Source organism: Hyperolius riggenbachi, chromosome 11 (genome assembly GCF_040937935.1).
Source record: "Hyperolius riggenbachi isolate aHypRig1 chromosome 11, aHypRig1.pri, whole genome shotgun sequence".
NCBI lineage: Eukaryota > Metazoa > Chordata > Amphibia > Anura > Hyperoliidae > Hyperolius > Hyperolius riggenbachi.
The window spans coordinates 133566912-133579430 of record NC_090656.1 but is presented as its reverse complement, the minus strand read 5'-3'; positions in this window follow the sequence as shown (position 1 = coordinate 133579430).

The window sequence follows — 12519 nt, the reverse complement described above, 5'->3', positions numbered from 1 at the left end:
GCCTTGCTAACTACAAAATAGTACAATAATCTATCTAACACAGAAGTAGTACAGTAGAGTAGGACAGGTGAGAGCTAGAGTTGGGCCGAACGGTTCGCCTGCGAACGGTTCCATGCGAACTTCCGTGGTTCGCGTTCGCGTCCCGCAGGCGAACCTTTGCGGAAGTTCGGTTCGCCCCATAATGCACATGGAGGGTCAACTTTGACCCTCTACATCACAGTCAGCAGGCCCAGTGTAGCCAATTAGGCTACACTAGCCCCTGGAGCCCCACCCCCCCTTATATAAGGCAGGCAGCGGCGGCCATTACGGTCACTCGTGTGCTGCCTGCGTTAGTGAGAGTAGGGCGAGCTGCTGCAGACTGTCTCTCAGGGAAAGATTAGTTAGGCTTAACTTGTTCCTGTCTGGCTGCATACCTGTGCTGTGAACCCACCACTGCATACCTGTGCTGTGAACCCACCACTGCATACCTGTGCTGTGAACCCACCACTGCATACCTGTGCTGTGAACCCACCACTGCATACCTGTGCTGTGAACCCACCACTGCATACCTGTGCTGTGAACCCACCACTGCATACCTGTGCTGTGAACCCACCACTGCATACCTGTGCTGTGAACCCACCACTGCATACCTGTGCTGTGAACCCACCACTGCATACCTGTTCTGTTCAGTGGACCCGCCACTGTATACCTGTTCATTGAACCCACCACTGCATACCTGTGCTGTGAACCCACCACTGCATACTTGTTCTGTGAACCCACCACTGCATACCTGTTCAGTGAACCCGCCACTGCATACCTGTTCTGTTCAGTGAACCCGCCACTGCATACCTGTTCTGTTCAGTGGACCCGCCACTGTATACCTGTGCTGTGAACCCACCACTGCATACCTGTTCTGTTCAGTGGACCCGCCACTGTATACCTGTTTATTGAACCCACCACTGCATACCTGTGCTGTGAACCCACCACTGCATACCTGTTCTGTGAACCCACCACTGCATACTTGTTCTGTTTAGTGAACCCGCCACTGCATACCTGTTCTGTTCAGTGGACCCGCCACTGTATACCTGTTCAGTGAACCCGCCACTGCATACCTGTTGTGTTCAGTGGACCCGCCACTGCATACCTGTTCTGTGAACCCGCCACTGTATACCTGTTCTGTTTAGTGAACCCGCCACTGCATACCTGTTCTGTTCAGTGGACCCGCCACCACTGTATACCTGTTCAGTGAACCCGCCACTGCATACCTGTTGTGTTCAGTGAACCTGCCACTGCATACCTGTTCTGTTCAGTGGACCCGCCACTGCATACCTGTTCTGTGAACCCGCCACTGTATACCTGTTCTGTTTAGTGAACCCGCCACTGCATACCTGTTCTGTTCAGTGGACCCGCCACTGCATACCTGTTCAGTGGACCCGCCACTGTATACCTGTGCTGTGAACCCACCACTGCATACCTGTTCTGTTCAGTGGACCCGCCACTGTATACCTGTTCAGTGAACCCGCCACTGCATACCTGTTGTGTTCAGTGAACCTGCCACTGCATACCTGTTCTGTTCAGTGGACCCGCCACTGTATACCTGTGCTGTGAACCCACCACTGCATACCTGTTCTGTTCAGTGGACCCGCCACTGTATACCTGTTCATTGAACCCACCACTGCATACCTGTGCTGTGAAACCACCACAGCATACCTGTTCTGTGAACCCGCCACTGCATACCTGTTCAGTGAACCTGCCACTGTATACCTGTTCTGTTTAGTGAACCCACCACTGCATACCTGTGCTGTGAACCCACCACTGCATACCCGTTCTGTTCAGTGGACCCGCCACTGTATACCTGTTCAGTGAACCCGCCACTGCATACCTGTTGTGTTCAGTGAACCTGCCACTGCATACCTGTTCTGTTCAGTGGACCCGCCACTGTATACCTGTGCTGTGAACCCACCACTGCATACCTGTTCTGTTCAGTGGACCCGCCACTGTATACCTGTTCTGTTTAGTGGACCTGCCACTGCATACCTGTTCTGTGAACCCGCCACTGTATACCTGTTCTGTTTAGTGAACCCACCACTGCATACCTGTGCTGTGAACCCACCACTGCATACCTGTTCTGTTCAGTGGACCCGCCACTGTATACCTGTTCAGTGAACCCGCCACTGCATACCTGTTGTGTTCAGTGAACCTGCCACTGCATACCTGTTCTGTTCAGTGGACCCGCCACTGTATACCTGTGCTGTGAACCCACCACTGCATACCTGTTCTGTTCAGTGGACCCGCCACTGTATACCTGTTCAGTGAACCCGCCACTGCATACCTGTTGTGTTCAGTGAACCTGCCACTGCATACCTGTTCTGTTCAGTGGACCCGCCACTGTATACCTGTGCTGTGAACCCACCACTGCATACCTGTTCTGTTCAGTGGACCCGCCACTGTATACCTGTTCATTGAACCCACCACTGCATACCTGTGCTGTGAACCCACCACAGCATACCTGTTCTGTGAACCCGCCACTGCATACCTGTTCAGTGAACCTGCCACTGTATACCTGTTCTGTTTAGTGAACCCACCACTGCATACCTGTGCTGTGAACCCACCACTGCATACCTGTTCTGTTCAGTGGACCCGCCACTGTATACCTGTTCAGTGAACCCGCCACTGCATACCTGTTGTGTTCAGTGAACCTGCCACTGCATACCTGTTCTGTTCAGTGGACCCGCCACTGTATACCTGTGCTGTGAACCCACCACTGCATACCTGTTCTGTTCAGTGGACCCGCCACTGTATACCTGTTCATTGAACCCACCACTGCATACCTGTGCTGTGAACCCACCACAGCATACCTGTTCTGTGAACCCGCCACTGCATACCTGTTCAGTGAACCTGCCACTGCATACCTGTTCTGTTCAGTGGACCCGCCACTGCATACCTGTTCTGTGAACCCGCCACTGTATACCTGTTCTGTTTAGTGAACCCGCCACTGCATACCTGTTCTGTTCAGTGGACCCGCCACTGCATACCTGTTCTGTGAACCCGCCACTGTATACCTGTTCTGTTTAGTGAACCCACCACTGCATACCTGTGCTGTGAACCCACCACTGCATACCTGTTCTGTTCAGTGGACCCGCCACTGTATACCTGTTCAGTGAACCCGCCACTGCATACCTGTTGTGTTCAGTGAACCTGCCACTGCATACCTGTTCTGTTCAGTGGACCCGCCACTGCATACCTGTTCTGTGAACCCGCCACTGTATACCTGTTCTGTTTAGTGAACCCGCCACTGCATACCTGTTCTGTTCAGTGGACCCGCCACTGTATACCTGTTCAGTGAACCCGCCACTGCATACCTGTTGTGTTCAGTGAACCTGCCACTGCATACCTGTTCTGTTCAGTGGACCCGCCACTGCATACCTGTTCAGTGAACCCACCGCATCAGTGCGCATACCTGTGCAGTTAAGTGAACCCACCTACCTACGTGAGTGCACACAGTGTGATATACCACTCCGTGCATATCCGATATGGACAAAACAGGTAGAGGAAGAGGTAGTGCCAGAGCCAGAGGAAGGCCACCCGGCAGGTCTGCGCGAGGTCGTGTAAATGTAATTTCGTGTGGACCTGGCCCACAGTACAGTGCTCGGAAGAAGGCACGTCCCATCACCTCCCAAGATTGTCAGGACGTGGTTGAGTATTTAGCGACACAGAACACCTCATCTTGCTCAGCCACCAGCGCTACTACTAGCACCACTTCCGCTGCATTTGACACTTCGCAAGAATTATTTAGTGGTGAAATCACTGATGCACAGCCATTGTTGTTACAGCCAGATGAATTTTCACCAGCTCATATGTCTGAGTTACGCGGCAACATTATGGATGTAACGTGTAAGGAGGATGAAGGACCTACTGATGGTGCATGTTTGGATTTGTCTGAGGCAAGCGAAGCTGGGCAGGATGATTACGATGATGACGATAATAAGGATCCTCTGTATGTTCCCAGAGGAGATGAAGAGGGGGACAGTTTAGAGGGGGAGTCAGAGAGTAGTAGGAGGAGAGAAGTTGCTGAAAGAAGCTGGGGCAGCTCTTCGTCAGAAACAGCTGGTGGCAGTGTCCGGCACCATGTATCGCCACCTATGTACAGCCAGCCGACTTGCCCTTCAGCATCAGCTGCTGAGGTCCCCATAGTGCCCACATCCCAGGGTGGCTCAGCGGTGTGGAAATTTTTTAATGTGTGTGCCTCAGATCGGACCATCTGTTCGCTCTGCCAACAAAAATTGAGCCGTGGAAAGGCCAACACTCACGTAGGGACAAGTGCCTTACGAAGGCACCTGGAGAAAAGGCACAAACAGCAATGGGATGGCCACCTGAGCAAAAGCAGCAGCAGCACACAAAAGCAAAGCCACCCTCCTTCTCCTCTTCCTCCTCCATCAGGTGCATTATCTGCTTCTGCCGCTTTCTCCCTTGCACCTTCACAGGCACCCTCCTCCACTCCGCCTCTGCCCTTGAGCGGTTCCTGCTCCTCTGCCCACAGCAGCAGTCAGGTGTCCGTGAAGGAAATGTTTGAGCGGAAAAAGCCAATTTCGGCTAGTCACCCCCTTAGCTCGGCAGCTGTTACCATACCGGCTGGTGGACTCTGAGGCCTTCCGTAAATTTGTGGCCATCGGAACACCGCAGTGGAAGATGCCAGGCCGCACTTATTTTTCGAGAAAGGCCATACCCCAACTGCACCGTGAAGTTGAGAGGCAAGTGGTGTCATCTCTTGCGAAGAGCGTTGGGTCAAGGGTACACCTGACCACGGATGCCTGGTCTGCCAAGCACGGGCAGGGCCGCTACATTACCTACACAGCCCATTGGGTGAACCTGGTGGTGAACGATGGCAAGCAGGGCGCAGCGGACCAAATTGTGACACCTCCACGGCTTGCAGGCAGGCCTCCTGCCACCTCCTCTCCTCCTGCTACATGCTCTTCGCTGTCCTCCTCCTCCTTGGCTGAGTGGCAGTTCTCCTCTCCAGCTACACAGCCCCAGCTCCGCAGGGCCTATGCTGCATGCCAGGTACGACGCTGTCACGCCATCTTAGACATGTCTTGTCTCAAAGCGGAGAGTCACACTGGAGCAGCTCTCCTGGCTGCTCTTAAGAAACAGGTGGATGAGTGGCTGACCCCGCACCACCTGGAGATAGGCAACGTGGTGTGCGACAACGGCAGCAATCTGCTTGCCGCTTTGCATATGGGGAAGCTGACACACATACCCTGCATGGCACATGTCATGAATCTAGTGGTTCAAAGATTTGTGGCAAAGTACCCTGGCTTAGCGAATGTCCTGAAGCAGGCCAGGAAGTTCTGTGGGCATTTGAGGCGGTCTTACACAGCCATGGCACGCTTTGTGGAAATTCAGCGCAAAAACAACATGCCGGTGAGACGCCTCATTTGCGATAGCCCGACTCGCTGGAACTCGACCCTGCTCATGTTCTCCCGCCTGCTAGAACAGAAGAAAGCCGTGACCCACTACCTCTACAACTACAGTAGAATGAAACAGTCTGGGAAGATGGGGATGTTCTGGCCCGACAACTGGACACTGATGGAAAATGCATGCAGGCTCATGCGGCCGTTTGAGGAGGTGACCAACCTGGTGAGCCGCAGTGAAGGCACCATCAGCGACTTAATTCCCTACGCTTACTTCTTGGAGCGTGCTGTGCGTAGAGTGGCGGATGAAGCTGTGAATGAGCGTGACCAGGAACCGTTACGGCAGGAACAGGCATGGGACCAATTTTCATCAGACCCAGCTGTTTCCTCAACACCTGCGGCAGCACAGAGGGGGGAGGAGGAGGAAGAAGAGAAGTCGTGTGCAGAAGATGAGTCAGACTCAGAGGATGATGAGCAAGGTGTTTCTTTGGGGGAGGAGGAGGAGGAGGAGGAGAGGACAGCGGCAGGAGAACAACCTCAGCAGGCATCGCAAGGGGCTTGTGCTGCTCAACCTTCCCGTGGTATTCTTCGCGGCTGGGGGGAGGAGGTTGACTTACCTGACGTCACTGAGGAAGAGCAAGAGGAGATGGAGGGTACTGGATCCGACTTTGTGCAGATGTCGTCTTTTATGCTGTCCTGCCTGTTGAGGGACCCCCGTATAAAAAACCTCAAGGGGAATGAGCTGTACTGGGTGGCCACACTACTAGACCCTCGGTACAGGCACAAAGTGGCGGACCTGTTACCAACTCACCGGAAGGTGGAAAGGTTGCAGCACATGCAGAACCAGCTGTCAACTATGCTTTACAATGCCTTTAAGGGTGATGTGACGGCACAACGCCAGCAAGGTACCACTGCCACTAATCCTCCTCCCGTGTCCACGCAGTCAAAGACAGGACGCTCCAGCGATCTCATGGTGATGTCGGACATGCGGACGTTCTTTAGTCCAACGCCTCGCCGTAGCCCTTCCGGATCCACCCTCCACCAACGCCTGGAACGGCAGGTAGCCGACTACCTGGCCTTAAGTGTGGATGTAGACACTGCTGTGAACAGCGATGAGGAACCCTTGAACTACTGGGTGCACAGGCTTGACCTGTGGCCAGAGCTGTCCCAATTTGCCATCCAACTTCTCTCCTGCCCTGCCGCAAGCGTCCTGTCAGAAAGGACCTTCAGCGCAGCTGGAGGCATTGTCACAGAGAAGAGAAGTCGCCTAAGTCACAAAAGTGTTAAGTACCTCACCTTTATCAAAATGAATGAGGCATGGATCCCGGAGGGCTGCTGCCCGCCCCAAGACTAAGTCAGTCCCCGCACACACAGCATCTCTGCCTGCACGCCGTGTGACTGGCTGCCTGGCCTGCCCCAAGAAGACTAAGTCGCTCCCAGTCCCTCCACACAGCATGTCTGCCTGCAGGCCGCTTGACTACCTTCTCCGCCACCACCAACAGGGTCCGGGACTCCAGGCGGATTGCTGAATTTTTTAGGCCGCTGCTAGCAGCGGCCGCTGTAATAATTTTTCTGGTGCGTGTACATGACTGCCTAATTTTTCTGGCTGCACTGCGGGCAGCTGCAACAACAAAAGAAAAGGCATGTACATGCGCCCATTCCCCTTCGTGATCATTACCTTGCCGTGGTGAAGGGGCTTGCGTATCACAATGAAGCAATGACCGGCGCCTAGATGAGTGTCTCGGGGGGCACACCCACGATAATAAGGTCGTTGCCTCATTGTGGTCAGACCAAATTTGATCAGCTGGACAGTTACTGTTCTGTCATTCAGCTACATCAGCGAGGCGACCATATGGGCTGTAAAGCCACCAAAACCTGCACTCTCGCCATGGTGCGCACCAGTCCAGCACGGCCATCACTACACAAACAGCTGTTTGCGGTGCGTTACACGGTGAGTTTGGTGTGTCAGTGTGAAGCAGTACCTTAATTACACTACCTGATTGATGTATACACATGCAAGATGTTTGAAAGCACTTTAGGCCTGTCATTTAGCATTCAATTTGATTTCTGCCCTTAAAACGCTGCTTTGCGTCAAGTCCAGATTTTTCCCGGGGACTTTTGGCATGTATCCCACTCCGCCATGCCCCCCTCCAGGTGTTAGACCCCTTGAAACATCTTTTCCATCACTTTTGTGGCCAGCATAATTATTTTTTTTTCAAAGTTCGCATCCCCATTGAAGTCTATTGCGGTTCGCGAACTTTAACGCGAACCGAACCTTCCGCGGAAGTTCGCGAACCAGGTTCGCGAACCTAAAATCGGAGGTTCGGCCCAACTCTAGTGAGAGCACAGGTAACTAGAGACTAGAGCACAGAGCAGGGCAGGCTGCCTTGCCTAGGCACAGGGCCTAGCTGCTGCAGCTGCAGCAGCACCAGTGACAGTTTCCCTCCCTAGTCCCTAATCACACAAACTAAACTGCCTAAAATACAATCTATCTACAATACAAAGCAATACAGGTGAATATCAAGGGCTCGATTCACAAAGTGGTGATAACCCAGTTAAAGACTTTAGGCGTGATAACCATTTTTATCATGCCTAAACTCAGTTTAGGCATGATAAGTTTAGGCATGATAAGTTTAGATAAGTTTAGATCGCGCGCAAAGTCCCGCACGCAAAGCAGTGCCATTAAACTCTATGCAAAGTGCACCAGACTTTGCTTGCGCAAAACTTTTGATCAGCTGTGCACTGTGGTGCTAACCCAGTTGGTGCTTAAACTTATCACGCCTAAAAACTTATCACACCTAAACTTATCATGCCTAAACTTATCACACCTAAACTTATCACACCTAAACTTATCATGCCTAAACTGAGTTTAGGCGTGATAAAGGGCTTTTCACTAGCGTGCTAACTGTTAGCACCGCTTTGTGAATCAGGCCCCAAGTGTTGGAGTGCAAAAACGCTTGGTGTATTGAACAATAAATGCACTACTTGCACAGACAAAAAGCACTGGTGCAGTCTCTCAGTACAGTCAGTCAGTAAGTCACAAGCAGGACGAGTGAGGCAACATGGCGCCCGCTATTTATAGAGGGGCGCTTGGCCAGGCTCCCCCTCTGTGTTTGGCTGCAGTCAGAGGGCTGGGAGCCCTCTGATTCGCTTGTGAGGACTCGAGGTGACGTCACCCGCTGATGATGCTATCCGAGCTCCGTATTCGAGCTCGGATAGCTCAGATATCTCCGGATAGCTGATTGCTATCCGAATGCGCTCGGACAGCACAGCCCGGATAGCTTATACTATTCGAGCTCGGTATTACTACTAAACTACCCACTGGTGTAGGATCAGGTCAGCCAAGCCATGAGCAACAACAGGTGAAGGAGGATCCGCAGACTCAGTGGGACAGTAAAAGCTTGTATTCTTTATTCGACAAGCCACATAAAAATGACACAAAACAGCCACAGGAAAGACTAAGGAGGATCGGGCTCAAAGTTTGCCCTTAATCATAGTCATGACACTTCAACCTCCCTGCTTCACTGATATAGTTGGCTTATGCCAAACATGTCCTCTGTTCTGGTGTCCAAATAATTGAACTTTAGACTCATCTGTACAAAGAACATTTTTACAGAAGTCCTGGTCTTTGTCTATGTTCTCTATGGCAAACTTTAGTCTGGCCTTCATGTTTCTCTTAGTGAGCAGGGTTTCCTCCTTGCACACCTCCCATTCAAGTTAAAGTTCTGCAGTCTCTTTCTGATTATAGCGGCTTACACTTTCACATCAACAGTAGAAAGAGCCTGTTGTAGATCCCATGATGACATTTAAAAGTCAACTCTCAGCTCTCAGGGTCAGCTCTCAGGGTAAACTTGCTTGGGCAGTCAGACCTGGGCACATTGGCAGTAGTTTTGAAAGTCCTCCACTTGTTTGATCTCACCATGGCTGGATACTGTGCTGGTTAACCACTTCACAACTACAGGTTGTGTTCCCCTCATGGACCAGAGCAATAGTCACATTTCAGGGCTCCTCCCATTCATTTGTCAATAATGCTATCACTACTTATTGGTGGTAGTAACAACATTATTAGGTTAACTGCAGTATAGTAAAACAACCACAAGGTGTCACTGTAAAATGTAGAGCCGCAATGATCTCTATAGTGTTGTGTTTTCATGTGTTTACTCATTGTGTTCCCTTCTGTTCTCCGTAAGCTGCATTTCCTGATGGTTGTGTATGGTATATCTCTGCATGTTTTTCTTCAGTAAAGAGTTCTAACTTTTTATACTGGGTGCCCATATGCATGTACAGACCACTTTGCTCCATCACTTATCACACTATATTTTGTTTTTTCGCCACCAGTTAGGCTCTCTTTGAGTGCTACTTTTTGATGAGAAATATTGTATTCTAAATGCATTTTAGGGAAATAATCAGAAAAAATTGAAATAATTCATTATTTCTCAGTTTTCAGCCATTATAGTTTTAAAATAAAACGTGTTACTTTGGATAAAACCCACACATTTTATTTGCCAATTTGTCTCGGTCAATACAACATTTAAATTCTGTCCCTAGTACAATGTATGGCGATAATATTTTATTTGGAAATAAAGATGTATTTTTTTCATTCTGCATTCATTTAGACTATATCACTAATTACAAGCCATTATTTGCAAAAATAACAGTAATATACCCACATGACATACATATTATGAAAAAGTTGGGTCTCTAATGTATTAATGTATTTTTTTTATTATACATGTGGTTTATTCTGGTAACTATGGAGAGGGGGTTGTAAGGGGTTCGTTAAAGCGGAATATAACCCTGCATTTTAACTTTGCTCTAAAATATTATTTACAGCATATTATATGCAAAAAACATTTTTTTTTTACTAGACCAGCATTGGAAGGGTTAAACACAGAGGTTTGAAGGTCCGTGGAGAGATATGCAGAAGTTCAGATAGATACATTCTATTTAGTTACATGTATCTATTGATAAATGTTACACACTCTTTGGCTGTCCTTCAAACTCCTTCTCAGTCAGAGAGATGAGTCACATTCAACACTTAGATACATTTATGTAAACAAAATGTATCTATTTCAGCTTCGGATGCGTCTGCAGAAATCTCCAGGAACTTTAAAGCCCTGTGTAACCCTTCCAATGCTGGTCTAGTAAAACAAAAATGCTGGTTGCATATAATATACTGTAAATAATGTTTTAGAGCAAAGTTGAAATGCAGGGTTATATTCCGCTTTAATTCATTGGGGATTTGTTTTTATCGAATATAATGTATGCAGAGTGCCTTTTTACTTTTTGGCCAATAGGTGTCCCTCTCCAACTTTATTCCTGTGTACTGTGAACAGTTCACAGAAATTATTGTGTGTATGATTTTACTTTCACTTTTGAGAATGACTTACAGCATCTTGCTGATGCCGTGGTTATTTGTTACTTTCACTTTGATCGGTGAATGTGTACATGTTCCCATTCACTAATCAGTGTACTAACCATTGGTGACGGGAGTGCAGAGCGGGCAATCGCGGCAAGGTACGTACATCTACAGCCCTGTAGCTAAGATAAAGTCTCAAGGGCCGTAGATATAGTGGACTTGTTTCATGAAGTGGTTAAAGGGAACTTGAACTGAGTAAAATTATTTACAATAAACACACAAGGTAACTTCAAATGAACATTACATAGTTACCTTGCCATCAGCTCCTCTCAGAAGGTCACCATTTTCTTCTGACAACGATTCCTTCCAGTTCTGACAACATTTTGTCAGAATTGAAATATATCAGTTGCTGTCAGTTATATCAGTTATAGCTGAGAGGACAACTGATGTGCCAGGTAATTTCTGTGTTTCCCTATGGCTCAAGTGGGTGATATTACAGTTTAACAGTGTGCTGACCAGAAATCTGTTATGGGGTAATGGCCATTTTCAAAATGGAGGACGTGATTCCATTGATCACAGTGGACAAACAGGACGCAGGAGAGGAGAAAGAGATTGAGGAGTAGACTACATAGGAGGTAAGTATGACTGGTGTATGTTTATTTTGACTTTTAATTTTCAGTTCAGGTTTTCTTTAAGGGTACCACTTCTGGCATAGGAGACCAGGGTTTGAATTTTGGCTCTTCCTATTCAGGGTGGCCTCCTGAACGTGCTCTTAGTGGCTGCAGCTATCAAGTGCTTTGAGTCCAACAGCAGAAAAGTGCTATACAAATGTTAGAATTGTAAAAAATATTAAAGTGTTCACTCTCACCTTAACACTCAGGGGCACACCAAACTAAATGTCTGAGGTTTAAATAGGGCAAACCTCCTTCAAAATGTCGAATAACGATGTTCTAATCATGTGCACCTGATGTGATAAACCTGTGTATGATTTGAGCCATTTTAAAGAGTCAGAAGCCTCCAAAAATACCTGTTTTTACTTGACAGTCCTCTTCAGCATTAATGCCATAGCTGAAACACCGCATTCCTGCGGCTGAATGCTCAATTAATACCCCCAAAATCCCTGGGGCTTTGTGCAGTAGCTCTGCCTCTACTTGCGTCAATCTGTGCAGATTTTCTCAGTCTTCTTTCACTGAGAGGGACGGAGAGGTGGAGATCCACAGAGATTGACTGGAATGGAGGCAGAGCTACAGCGCAAAGCTCTGTCTCCCCCGGTCAGCAAAATCTACGACCTGGAAAGTCGTGGATTTTTACCCCGGGATTTCGGGAGTATTATTTGAGCAGTCAGCTGCGGGAATGCGGTGTTTCAGCTATGGCTTTAATGCTAAAGAGGACTGTCAAGTAAAAACAGGTATTTTTGGAGGCTTCAGACTCTCTTTAAGTGCAAAATAAATTTGGGATGTCCTGATTTATTTCTTAACAGAAAATGTATTTTTATAGTTACATTTTTATAGAAGATTTTGAAAAGTCTTGCCTTTAAATGTTCAGTTATATTATTTAAATCACCCAGTAATGTTAAAATTAAGATTATGGGCTTGATTCACAAAAGAGTGCTAACTTTTAGCACGGCCGTTTTCGTGCGAATTTTCACGTTCACGCGCAATTAAATGTTTTTGCGCGAAATCGTTATCGTTGAATTTTGGCACAAAATCGATACCGTTTTCACGCGAAAATTCGCGTTAGCGCGCGAAAACGATAACAATTTCGCGTGAA